The following is a 14,112-nucleotide window of genomic DNA, read 5'->3' as shown; positions in this document are numbered from 1 at the left end:
AGGCTATGCCTGCATATCACTGATAGGGTTTGTAAGGGCTAAATAGTCTTCAGCCTTGGGAAAATGCAATGGTTGCCACTGGGTAAAGGTTGTCATCATAAGAATGCTCTCCCTACCTTAATTTCTCTGCTTAGTGAGGTGGCAATTAACCCAGGAAAATTTTTAGTGTCAAATGTGATCATGTTCTTTCCCTTTCTTCCTGTGTGGTAGACAGGTCTCCAACGTCTGCTGCAGTCTTCATTCCTGTTTTTCTCATGGTGGCCTAACAGCAAAGGTCTTCGTGATTCAGAAGCTCAGTTTCTGATTTTTGGGGTTCCTCATGGAGTACCTTCATTAAGAAGTAATCTCATAACACTTGTTACTTGAGCACAGGGTTATTCTAATATCTGAGAAAATGCTCTGATGTAAGGAAGATACTGTCACTGTCAAGTATTGAGCTGTCCCTTGGAGGCTGGTCACCCTTCCATAAAATGCAGGCAGAACAAGAAAAAACAGAACAAGAAAAATAACTGAAGATGTCCCCAATATTGCTTTTTAGAATGAAACTGTCAAATACTCATTTTCTCTCGCTGCTGAAAAGAACCAAGGGATGTGTCAGGCATTTTTTAAGTGTTTTTGAAGGGGGTGGGAAATAATCTGTCTATATTTTTTTCCCAGGAAATCATCCAAAATTTGGTATCAGTAATTTTCTTTTAGATTTTAGTAGGTTTGAGGCTTGTTTAGGGTTGGGTTTGGTTGTTTTTTTATTGGGTGATTTGTTGTTGTTTTTTTTCCTTTTAGAGAAAATAGTGTACAAAACCATAAGTCTGCATTAAAAGAGTCTTATATGCTGATACTCATTTATCTGCATATTTTAAAAGTGGGTGAAGCATGAAGTGAAGCATGTAATACATTTAAGAACACATAGGTATAATTAAATGGCAATGGAAACAGTTACTTTTTATTCTTGTTGTCTTAATATTACACAGGAAGGACTACCAATGGCTGGAAAACAATTTTCCAAATTCTATGGGGGGAAAAAGGAAGATGAAAAACTCTCACATTCCCATTTCTGTGGGTGCAAGAAAACATAAAAGTGGGCAAAGCAAAATTCCTAAAGCCGGAGAAAAAAAGCCACTCCAGAATACTTAAGAACCCAGGAGACATTGCACGAATTGTGTGAGATATGGTTTCCAGTCCCCAGCTACAGGGAACTTGAACGAAGGTTTTTCTCAAGCAGCCATCCTGAACCCGTTCCATCCTGCTATTTGCTTTAATTAAACACAGACTCACAACTCCGGTAAATTCCCTTCTCCTTGGGCAAAAGCTTCAGTCTTGGGCCATGCAAATAGTTAATAGAGTCAGCCATGGAGTAAGTCTGACTGGAAAGACAGAAAGGGAAAAGAAAAAGGTAGGACAGGGCTCAGCTGCCACTGAGTGTATTTAAGGAAGGGGCTGAGCTAGGTCTCCCCCTTTCCATGAGCCTGCCCTCACTGCTTCTGTGATTGGGCAATCCTCTTGCAAAAGAGGAACGATCTTCTCCAGTTTCTAGCTGAGAAGCCCTTTCCTAGAACTGGGACAAAAAAAAAAGTCATTCCTGGTCTGAACAGGAAAATTTCTATGAAAAGAACTCCTGATTTCAGGAATCTGTAGTCTTCCTATGCAAAAATAACTTTGCTGTAAACTTTTCAGTCTCTGTAATTTTAATTAAATAGCAAAGACCATGTGTAGAAATTCAGTTTCTGTCCCCATTTACTTGTGGGTGTTGAAAAATAACTTAAAAAAAAAAAAGTTTACTCTTTACTCAGCAACTTGAACAGATTTCAACTAATTTTGTAGTTAGGAGGAATGCTCACAAAGGCAGAGGTTTTTTTGACTGAGATCATCAGAGCCCAGAGCTGAAGCAATTGTGCAACTGAAAAATGTATTCAGGCTTATTTCACAAAAACCATTTACTCTTTAAATTCACACCTATAGATAAAAAATAAGAAATAAAAGGGGCTCAGAGAAACTCTTTATCTCCCCTGATATCTTAAAGATGATTACCTCAACTGAGGCCTGATTTTCTCCAGAAGCCAAAGACAGAAGAGTGCTTGTCTGAGGCCCTTTAATTCAATAGGCCCTTGAATTGTGCCTTTGCATCTGCATGGCCTGATGCTTACAGAAGGAAGAGACTGATTTTCATTTTCTGTGCTCTAACTTTCAAATAAACAATAAGCAGATCACAGCCTCCCTCCTTTGTGCGAATAAAAATAACTATTTCTTAATTGTTATTTTTTAAATATTACAAAAAGGGACAATATGCTAAAAATATGCAGCGAACAAATATCATCTGTACAGACTGGAAGAGAACCTTCATAAATTAACCTTATTAGTGCATTACTGTAAGCGAATGCCAAAAAAGCTCCTAATTTGCATTAAGATAGATTTTTCAGGTTGGCTGCATGATTTAATTAAAGAAAAGATTAAGAATCATTAAACAAGCTGCTCTACCTTGCAATAACAGAATTTATATCTGATTCAGGTTAACGAAAACACAGATGGTGATTCAGTAACTGTTGAGTTGCTGTAACAGAATGAAAATGATCCCATTAGTTCTCTGGAAATGTGAGGGAATTTGAAAATTAGCATGCAGATACATTGTATGGTGCTAGACAGCTTGGTCTGCTTGGATCATCACTGATTACTCTTTGTTTGGGTTGGCAACACTGAACTTAATAAATGAAAAAATGTTCCAGTATACCACAGTTGGAAACTGTTCAAGGTTGAAATAGGTGTGCAGACTTTCAAGAAGAGAGAGTTAAGTAAACAAATGTCAATCAATTTGGGGCTGGCAACATTTTTTTCTTCCAGAATGTCTGTTCTTGAGAAGCAAGTGTCATCAAAATTGAAATCCTTTGCTTGATACATATGTTCATGTGGTATTTATTATTACAAAGGTATTTTAAATGCATATCATTCATTTGCAAAGGAAGCTCTACAGTATTTTGGAGAAGAGCCCTTAGGAAAATGGATCAGGGTAAGTATGTTACTGACAAAGAAATAAAACTTGCTGCAGAAAAGGTTATAACAGAAGGAGATATAAAATACAGGTAAACCCTTTCCTAAGTATTTCAGTGAATTCAACAAGGCACATAAATGATCATTGTCACCCCATCTGGGAAAGCAGAGCCTAGGCAAGTGCGGTAGTAATTTCGTTCAGCATATGAAATTTTCAAGGCACTCTCCCAGAGAAAACTGCATTATACAGTTTATAATACCTGAATCACAGCAACCTTATGACTCTAAGCAGGAGACTTTTATGATGAATCTCACTGAGAACAGTGCGCATACTAAGATCAACAACAAATTCTCCAACATATATAGTGACTCATTTTGTTTCATTAACAGTTAGACAGCAGAACAGGCAGATATATTTGAACAAAAAGAGGTTATTTTTTCCTTTTCTTTCTGACTTCTTAATTTTATTGCAAGTGACTTCAAGGCCAAAAGGTTGTGCATAGGGTATTAAAAAAAAAAGGAGGTTGTAACACTCAGACTTTTAGGTTAAAATGTTCTTTGCTTATCACGTGTTAAGATCTTTCAGAAATGATGTAATGCACCAGGGACTATGGTGCTACATTTGCAAACCACCTTTTTTTTAATCATTAATTGACATCATATAATAATGTCCAGCTCACTACTCCCAAAGTGATGGTAATTAATCTTGTGGAAAAAAAAAAAAGACATTTTTAGCTTTTAGCATAGAAAGGTCATAAACAGGTTGTCTTTGATTTGACTGGATTTTAACCATCTGATCAAACTTTTTTCTTTTAACATTTCTTTAACATTATTACCTTGGTTTTCTTAACACTTGAATATTAAAAGATTGTATATAAGAGATAGCCTTAGCAACTTGGCAACATTTAAAAGCGCTGATGTTATTACAAACAAGTGTGTCTAAGTTACAAATGAAACCTTTGCTGTTCTTCCATGACTAGCACTTTTTTATGGCTTTAGAAACTGTTTGGTACATGATGAGTGATGGCACTGCAAAACATTGATTTTTTTTTTTTTTTGCTCTCGTTTCTGAGCCATGATATGTTCTCAAACAAGGTAAACCACAGGCAAAAAATATCATTAAATATTTTCCTAGTACTTCAGCTTGTCATATACTGGCTAAGTGTCCTGTCTTTGTACTGATCACACTGCTTGCAGTTTTCATATAATTGCAAATCCATCTCCCTCTTTGGCTCCTTGAGCAAAAATGTAAAGGACTGTGAACTGTACGCAGAGTCTTCCCTGTGAAATTGTACAACCGAGGAAGATTTTAAGGGGTTGTGCTGTGCATGCCAACTTAGAGTGTTAGTTGGAAAGGACTGGATTACTGACTAAAGAGAATAGATCAGGATATTAACTGCCAGCTATCAAATGATCACAGGATATTTTGGTAGTTGCTGCTGCAAAAACTGAGCAGATCTTTTTAATATTCTGTGTTGTTTCCATGAAAGCTACAAGGAGCAAAAGAGGATATTTGATTTATATTTGTACATTTTTGTTTGGATGAGAACTGTGAGAACCCAGTGGTTTTTGGTGCATGGGAGATCTGGCACATTGCTTTTTTGGTTTCAGCTCAAGCGGGTTCACATCCCCTGAGTTTCACTTCGACTTTTGAGTTTTAGCAAATCCAAGAAATTCAAAACAATCCCCCAATGAACCAGCTAACTTTCACTTGGTTTCTACCCAAAACTATAAACTTTGCCCCTTCGCAAATGGAAGACTGCGTTCAAAGATATTCATTTTCCAAATGCCATTAACTGGAGCTATTTTTAAGTCAAAAGAGGAAGATGACCCAAATTCTTTTGATTTCTCCAGGATGCAGGGCCCAGAAATCCAACCAACCTTCTCAGAAATCCTATTTACCAGAGAGGTAGTTCTGTGCATAGGAAAAAATCAGAGCAAGGGCTTGAGTCCTATCCTGGCATCTTTCTTGAGAAAACATGAATAAGTCATTCCTGCCTCCACCCTTAAATTCATTTGCAATGGGCATTTCAGTGACAGGTCAAGCACAGCAGACTTTCTGGACATAACTCTGGCCAGAAGAAGCCATTCCCCTAAAAGAAAGTTTTCTCACATTCTGTGGGGTCATCTAAAATGGAAGCTTCAACAAAGAGTTTGGATACTTGACAGGACCTTCTTGCAAACAATGTGTCCTTGGCCAGTTCAAGAACACCTCCCATGTGAGTATATCGCAGAAAATCATGCATGCAGTTCTGGCCCTTGTTAAAAAAAAAAAAATAAATAAATAAAAAAACAACAAAAAACAACAACAACAACAACAAAAAACACAACAAAACCAAACCAAAACCAAAAAAAAACAACCTATAATGAAAAGCAGAGAAACCTGTGAACGTTCAGGAATAACTTTCACAAGTATCCTCAAAGGAGAAGATTACATGCTCCAAATCAAATACCTGTGAGACCTACTTATTCCAGTAGGCCCCTTTAAGAAAGGCTATTGTTTGTATTACTCGCCATTTTCAATTTATGCTTCTGCTAAATCATCATGCTTTACTCAGCTGGTTGGACTCAGATGTCTGTATTTTTTTTTTCCTGGATTTATATATTGGCTAAACCAAAAATTAATAGTTTTTACAGCAAAAGTTTGTTACTGACATCAACTAACTTACCATTTTTTGGTGCTAATTAACAGTGTTATATTTACTTTTCCTATAAGGAAATAGAGGTAAAGGCCACATTGTTTAATCATCAAACTGGAATGCTTGAACACTTTCTCTGTCTTGCTCACTCTCTTTTTTTTCTTCTTTTTTTCTTTTTTTTGTTTTCTTTTTCTTTCCTTCTTTTGGAAGATGTCTTGGTATCTTCAGGGTATTTGGTAGTCCTGAGCAAGAAATTACAGCATCTGGCAGCTCTACCCAGGTTATCACTACACATCTAACACTAGATATATAACTGACATTTCACAGGATACAGGAATGTGCTCCATTATCTCTGCAGAAGCACTTTGTGATCTTGGTTAAGATCCAGTTAAGGAGCCAAAAAACAATACTGTGGAAATTACCTGACCAGTTAAGTCTGTAAAAAGGGAGTTACAAACAGCATAAGCTAAAGCCAGTAATTCCTACAAATATTCCTTAAGTATCCCATAAGTTAAAAACAATGTAATTTAGAGTAATGAGGACATTTTAATGTTTTAACATGAACAAACAACAAAAGTATTAGCTATGTTTGTCTGAAAATCCGTCAGCTTTTAATACTTGAGCCAGCCTGATTGTCCATGTGTTTGAGATCTTGGACGCTGGCAAAGAGCATGTAACTTTACGCCCTGCACTGAAACAACCTTGTGGGTGGATTATGGGACCCCCGAGAAGCACCAGGCAGAGCCGAGCAGTGCTACCGGATCAGACCTCAGTTTGTGTTCCCATGACACTCAAAGGAGGCAAGAGAGCACATGTTCCACAAGTCTGTAAACATAACACAGCTTCAAGCAAAAGTGATGAGAAAATTTCGGAGGGTTTTTTTTCAGGCATTTACTTCATGTCACTGGTGAAAGCTGGGAAAGTAACATTGTTGCAGCAAAATAGAACATAGCCTCTTTGATGAAATGTTTATATTTGCCTATTATGGTGATGGTTGTTGAGAAAAAAAAAAAGGCAAGCTAAGATAAACATATTAATTACGTGTCAAACCACAGAACCTCTCTTAGGACACTGTGATGGGAAGACTCGAATACAAGAGCTAACTTTAATTTATTTCAATATATTTGTTGATGACCTCTGTTAACCTTTAGGGACAAATGAACCTCAGAAATAGTATTTGGTACTGTGACCCTCTGCATTTCTTCCTTATGCTTAAAGAGAGGATGATGTCCATCCAGCAAAGAATCCAGGTGGTGGCAATACATGTGATCCTTGTGACATAGATGCATCCCTGTGCTTAGGTAGGTACCAGAAACTAGTGTCTCTACGTCTAAACTGCACTGGAAGCTATTTATTTAGTTATGGAAGGACAACAATAACCATCATTTCCTACTCTTAGTAAGAGAATTTTGAATTCACTGAGCTCATTCCCTATAATTCCTCTCAGTAACCAAATAAAAAGGATAATTTTCTGGTTTTCACAATCAAAATTCAGAGGGAAAATGCAGCCACATTAGAAGGGCAGAAATAACTTTGAGATTCTTTGCTCGAGTGTATAGGAAAAGTCCTTTAATTAAAACAACGCTCTGGTCAAGCCGACACTTCTTTTTTAATTGCAGCTTTCTGACACCCTGTAATTTATTTTATTTTAATTCATCAGGGTGTGTGAATGTTTCAGAGTGCCCCAAAGGAAACTGGGGCTGTCAAAAGATGCAGTGCTGCGTCACCACATAGCTGATGGCCAGGAGCCAGCTCTGTCAACACTTGGCTTTGTACTGTCCGGGGGAGAGAAGCTGATTCTTCAGCAGTGTCTAATCAGTTTAAAACAAATCTGGAAGATGTTACTAAAAGACAAGATGAGATCCAGGCCACAGCAGCCTCTGCATAGAAAGAAGTAAAGGATTTCGTTTGAGAACAAATTAAAGAGGTGGAAACAACACTTGACAGTTTCAACATGATTATAACTGTGAATAAGAAGGAGTGCCCTACTGGTTAGGAAATGGTACCTAAACTGGTTCCTAGACAAAGTACCTTCTTATGTCCCCTATACTGTAACAACAGAGATACCAGGGAATTAGATCTCCCAGTGGACAATGGAAAATTTCTTTTAAGTTCACCAGATCCTGTCTTATTCTTGAAAAGAAACCAAAGACAACTAAGTTGGGAGAGTAAATATGACAAGAAATAGTTACCCAATAATCACAGGAGGTTTATATATATATATATATATATATATATAAAAAGGCAAATACATACTTTCAATTTGTGGAACAGCTGGCACCTGAGTCCCTTGAAATATTTCAGAAACTAAATGTTTTCATATGCAACACAGCTACCAGGGAGCTCAACATTCATCTTTCCAGTGCATCATCTGGAAACCTCCTAAAAGATCTGGATCATACGGGTGAAATGCTGAAAATTTTCTTTGGGCTTTTTTTTTTCTGGAAAACTCTATTTTTTTCTGACACTATATAGCAAAGGTTTGCCACAAAAGAATGAAGGTAGAAACACAAACCTCTCCTTCTGCGGGCACCTGACCTGGTCCACAGATCATTACCCCACATAGTATAAGTAAGGAATACACTTTCTTCTTGCAGGATTTAGCTGCATGTGTCTCCTCAGTATTTAGAACTGAAATGGAAATAGGAAAGTGGTAGAGGAGATCCTGACACCTTCTGTCACTCACTGCTACTGAGAAGCCTCTGCAGAGGTAAGAGAAGATGTGTCTCTGGGAGAGTCATGTGCTTGACCTAAAGTACAAACCAGAAAGTAATCCCTAACATTAATTTAAACCAGTCAGATAAGGAGTTTTATAAAACAGCTGTTACTGGGAAAAGGCAGAGGAGGAGGGGGGGAGGGAGGGGAAGGAGAAAAAAAAGAGAGGTTTAGAGCCATAGAAAATTCTTCTACCAACATGAAGGAAGCCTTCAGTTGCTGTTATGGGTTATGAACTAGAGGGAAGAAGTCAGGAAGGAGCAGAAATATGCTGCTTTTGTTGCCTTTCTCCCAGATGCTCAGTGGAAACAGTGATTTTCCAACATCTGCACCAGGACAGATAACCCCTCAGGAAACCAGGCAGCAGCATCTCCAAGAAATGCCACATCATCCTTTTTATTTTTTTCTCTCCTATCCAGCATGCTATAATTATGAAATTTGATTTATTTTCTTCTTATGAACAACAATTCCCAGTGAAAACAAAATGCTCTCCTTATTGCAGAGACTTAGAGTACCAGGATGTATTCTTCTTTCTAATCATCTCAGCAAAAAAAAACACCTTTTCTCCACACTTCAGATATTTTACAATATTTTGTCCTTGCTGTCTGTCTTCCCTCAGAGATCTCTTCCCTTATTTTCTTCACTTTGATTACTACCCATGTTACTGATGACATGGACATTGGCTCCAATGCATTAAAGGGAGTAGAGTTTATCCCTTGGCGTGTAGGGTTTCATCTATTAAATTTTCTGAACTTTTATTTCAGTAAAGCCTGGTGAAATATTCTTTCACCTGTTGTGGGAATTAACCCAAGATCTGAGTTGAGAGAAATTCCCCTACCTCTCTGTAAAATACTGTAATTCATCTTTTTCACTTTACATGAAGATTTTTTTCATGGTCTGTGAAGCAGGTCAGGTTTCCTTAGATACTTTGTCAGTTGCTGAATGGGTAAGATATCATAAACTCTAATTTGCAGTCTCCTGTAACTTACTGTATAAAAACATACTGAAAGGTTACTATCCACGTCAGTAAAACCTTTAAATGGCTGCATGCTTAGCCAGCTTTGGTCACAGTCTTTGCTTTAGTCCTGCAGGAATCCTGACCTGACATCTCCCAAACAGTGTGGGCCGCAGAGTTTGAGTGAGGTCCTGCATCACAGCTGGATATTTTGGATTCTTGAATTTTCCTTCTTCTATTGCCTGACATCACACATTGAAGTTATTTAACCAAACTCTACAGTCACTGGATCCAAACCTGTTCAGATTTTATGTATCAGCAGCTCTAAATACTGGTGTTCCAGAGCCCAGGTACATTTTTTTAAATTAGTACATGGCACTGTATCATACTTTAATAATTGCTTTTAGCCTCTTTCCATTGTTCATTCCTCCTTTCAAATGAGTAATTTCATGCCCTTCTCTTTTACTCTTTTCCCACTTCATTGTCTCAGCAACAGGAGTGGTCAGGACATGACCATTTGGAAGATCTGAAAGCTTCTGTTCTCATTTTCTCTACTCTGTTTCCCTCATCAAGGTTTCACATTGCTCGTCAAAATATTTTGACAGGGCCGGCATTCCCTTTCCCTTCGTTTGCTTTTGAACCTTGCCCATCCTGAGAGGTGCAGAATCTGTCCTTCCAGGTACAAAATACCCTCTAGCAGCATCTAAGCACTTTGTTTCAAGACAGAATTCAAACTGACTGTGGACCCCAAAAGCTGCTGGAGCAGCTACAATGGAAGCTAGGAAACTGGCAAACATGACAGACCTTCCCTGGGAAATTCATAGGCGATCTCAGTGCCGCTCCTAGCAGAAGATTCCCATAACAAAACCTAACACCAAAACTGACACTACAAACCTTATTCCTAAACTAAATTACAGCTCTAGCTGAGGGAGCAAGGAGTGAACAGACATATAAGCTATGGTAAGAAAAACTTAGGCTGAAGGCTTGTCTCACCCCGTCTCAAAACAATCCTGTCAGAAACCATGAGGCAGTATAGCTGTGTTGCTTACCTTGGAAGAAACAGAGAGAATGCTACAAGCTCATCTGCTTCTCTCAGTTTGGACTACCACAACTTTCTCATCTTTGGGAGATGATCCCAAGCAGCCACTGAATTCTCCATGGTGAGAAGCATGGGCTGTTTTATACTACAGTTCTCAAGGTGGAAAACTGCCCTTCAGATAAGGACCTGAGTCTGTAGCCATCTTCAACCAGCACAAAGCATACAACTGCGCAAGAAACCTTTTCATAACCATGAGGAAAATGAGAGAAAAAAGCAACCCAAATTCTTAAACATATTCAGACTCAGCTGGAATTCGGACCAAGAGATAGACTGGCTCTTACTTATCCCTGAGGCACATTCACCCCTCTATATAATTAAGCTCTTGGGCTGTTTTGTTAGTGTTGAGAAGCAGGCTTTGCCAAAAGTCATCTGGCTTTCTCCCTTAAAACAGTGACAGGTTTTTTTTTCCCCTCCTTGCTAAAGAAACCTTTCAATTTCATTGCTTATGTGCTTTAGGTATAATTATTTTTTTTTTTTTTACCTTTCACAGTGTTATTTCCTACCCATAAAATTATACAAAAATGGTCATCAGTGAGCTTGCTGAAAAGACCAGCCACCATACACTGCAGAGAATAACCTTAATATTTATAAAAAAAAATAAAGACCATACTTCTTTTAAAGATCTTGCTCTAAACAAACTGAATTATTCATGCATAGAATTGTAGAGCATTAGAACACCTGTTTTCAATCATGCATAATGTAAAATCACTCATTACCTCACAAGAGCCTCTACATCTCCAGCAATCAAATGGCATTGAAACAGCAAAACAGGTGCTTGGCAGGTGGATCCAAACAGATGTTGTGGGCTTGGTTGTCTTTTCTTGTACAGGTGTGGTGATCTTGTTTTCAACGGCATAATTGCTATTTGAATAGGTGATATTTAATTCTTACGTGCTTTAATATTTATTTTTTCATTCTTCAATTCCTTTTTCCACTTTGCAAAGGCACAGGCTCGAAGCAGCTTATGAGATGTGCGAAAGCTCCCAGCTGAAATACGAGGCAGAGTAACGTAACAGAAAGTACAGTTCTTCTCACCCAGGAATTCATCCTGACATGAATCCTCGCCTGTGAAACTTTGTCCCCTTTAGATAACCTGTGTAAAACCACTGCAGAGACTGCCAGACTCTCAACCAGGGACAGGGGTTCCCTTCCTGATGGATATTTGCACATCAGGTGTACGGAGATAGGACAAACCTTCATGGAAATAATTCAAACCGGGGAATGGAGAATATTTCTGCATGCTTTTCCAGGATTCAATGATGCATGATTCAAAGGTGTCTGAAAATGCCAGCAGCCCTATCACCCTGATGTTGTAAAGGAGCAATACTTTACAAACCTTGTCTCTGCTTCTGCCCAGACTCCTGCCTTTCATGTGGGCTCAATGGGAGAGTGACGCAGAGCAGTGGCCTTTGCTAAACCAGCCTGTGGATGTGGCACTTCGCAGAAGCTGCAGAAAGTGCTGCATCTGCAAGGAAAAAAAAAGAGAGAAAAAAGAATAACAAATCCCCTGTTAAATTTACAGAAAATGAATCAGCAGTGGCCAAAAAGTACTTTGGTGCTTATAGCCTTCAAGCACTGATTACTGGTTGGCCAAAGCAGGCATGTTCCCACTCCTACTTCAGTTTTCAGCAACAAAGTGGAAAATCATTACAAACAGCTTTAAACTTGGCACCTTGTCTAGCTTCTCAACAGACTGGCCAAGGACTGACAAACTGTGGTGGCAGTTTATTGCTCTGACAAGTTACTTGCACCCAGGTTGTGTATGCTTCTCATGGCCTGCCATCTCAGGGACAGAGACATAGACATGGGGTGCAGTAACTCAAATCAGCATTTCACTCAGGTGGGTTAAGAGTAAAACAATTTTTCATGGTTAGTATATAGTGCTTCTAGGATGTAAACAGCTTGGTTTTGCACCAGGCTGTTGTCTATTATGGACCAGAGCAGTAGTTTTTGGAGAACAATGTGTCACCATGGGATTCTCCCTGATGGCACAGTGGTTTGCTCAGCACTGATGTGCCCTTAAAGATATGCCCCACCTCAGTGCAGAAGAAAATTGGTCTCTGGACTGAATCCAGAACATGGGCAGAGGAAAAGTGCTTTCCACAGATGAAGACTACCCTAGTTGATTCAGGGTGCCAGTGGACTTCTCTCTTGAGGTGAGAAAATTTAAAATCCATTTTTGGCCTAATTTTTGGATATCATAGCTCATTATTTACAAACAGCCAAATGGCAGGGTAAGAAAAACTAGGTTGTATAAACTGGGTAATATTAAGAAGAAGACAAACTATATACAACATAGTCCGTTTGCTTAGGTAACAAAATGGCAACTCCCTTACACCCATCACAAAGGCTGTCAAACATCTCATGATGTTCAGCTACGTATAGAGAAACCTTATTACAATTTTTATTTTCCTTTTGTTAATTTGAATGCATAAATAAGTAGATGGCGAGATTGTTAGTCAGAGTATCCATAGATCCTTGCTCTCCTCCCACTCTACCTGGCTGTGAAGGAGAGCAAAATGCAGCATGATATTGCTACTAGCAAGGTCCTCCCACAGATAGACTGATATGCTGGAAGGATATATACATATAAAATATGTGTGTGTGTATATATATATATATATATATATGTAACATGCAAGAGATTATAATAATAACAATATTCATGGAATATGGTCATCATCAGTTATTTTTCCAAGATACAGAACATACTTTGTATAACCATACTAATTCAATTATTTTACCTCTATATACCATAAAAATTAACTGTAATTTTCAGTGTCAGATGTCTCATTTTTCTTCGAGTATAAGCATCTCTCATTATTTCCAAGCAATAATGGTGAACGAACATGGGAAATTAGTGGATTTATTCTGGATTTACCTCAATGAAATAGGTGTTCAGATGCCAAGGTAATAGGAACAGTTAATGAATCTGTCCTGAACCAAGTATGACAGAATTTAGATGACACAATTACCTTAACAAGTAGGATACTGAGACTGATAACTACACATAAATATGTACATGCATATATCTATATAGCTCATACTTACACAGACAAGAAGTACATCTAAGATTAATTTATGTGGCAATTAAAACAAGTAAAGAAAGACTGAGAAAAAAAATTCTAACAGTACACGATGGCTTACCTATCCAAGCTGAGCACATGCCTCTAAACAGAAACTCTTCCACAAATAGCAGGTACCTGTCACAAGCTCTGTGCACCCTCCTTCACACCAGTCCTTCATCCTTCGCCCAGGCTCCTTCTGTAGGGAGCACATGGAAAGGAGAACCCATTCACAGCTGAAAAGCTGAGTGAAGGCTTAGGCTCCAGAAAACCTCCCTTCAGAACATTTCCTTAGAGACTGTGAAATTCTGGGTCGGATATGTGTGATTTCTGATTTAACAGAAGTTACTTTAGATGGAAGAACAGCATAGAGAAACAAAGGAAGAGTTAGTGGATCCAGGGTAAGATTAAAGCTCAGCAAACACTTTCCAAATTCCATTTGAGAATAATATCTGAACTTCTTTTTTTATCAGAAAATATAAACTCTTACATTTTACAGAACAGGTCCATCTCATCTGCTCCAGCACAACCTCAGCCTCAGCATCTACAGATGTCCCCCAGTGTTCCTCCTTTGACTGTCCATCCAGCCCCAGGTGCTGGAGCTCATTCTCATCCCAGGATGAGGTGTTGGGGATTTTTTTGAACATTTCCACAAAGGAC

At 38.4% G+C, this 14,112-nt stretch overlaps 1 long non-coding RNA gene across 1 annotated transcript; it reads right to left on the bottom strand.

Annotated features, from left to right (window-relative positions):
- Positions 1 to 7,153: 7,153 nt before the first annotated feature.
- On the bottom strand, positions 7,154 to 12,168 carry LOC130594403 (uncharacterized). The gene is made up of 5 exons (XR_008971077.1): positions 12,060 to 12,168; positions 11,724 to 11,852; positions 11,104 to 11,374; positions 10,338 to 10,566; positions 7,154 to 7,498 (listed from the first exon to the last, which is right to left on the bottom strand). It is a non-coding gene; the product is annotated as an uncharacterized LOC130594403 (long non-coding RNA).
- Positions 12,169 to 14,112: the final 1,944 nt, after the last annotated feature.

The sequence above is a fragment of the Pezoporus wallicus genome, unplaced genomic scaffold, assembly GCF_028554395.1.
Source record: "Pezoporus wallicus isolate ANWC-B61680 ecotype Strahan unplaced genomic scaffold, APGP_CSIRO_Pwel_v1 contig_6807, whole genome shotgun sequence".
In the NCBI taxonomy this organism is placed as follows: domain Eukaryota; kingdom Metazoa; phylum Chordata; class Aves; order Psittaciformes; family Psittacidae; genus Pezoporus; species Pezoporus wallicus.
Note: the sequence above shows the minus strand (reverse complement) of the source record. Positions and strands in the feature narration are given on the sequence as shown.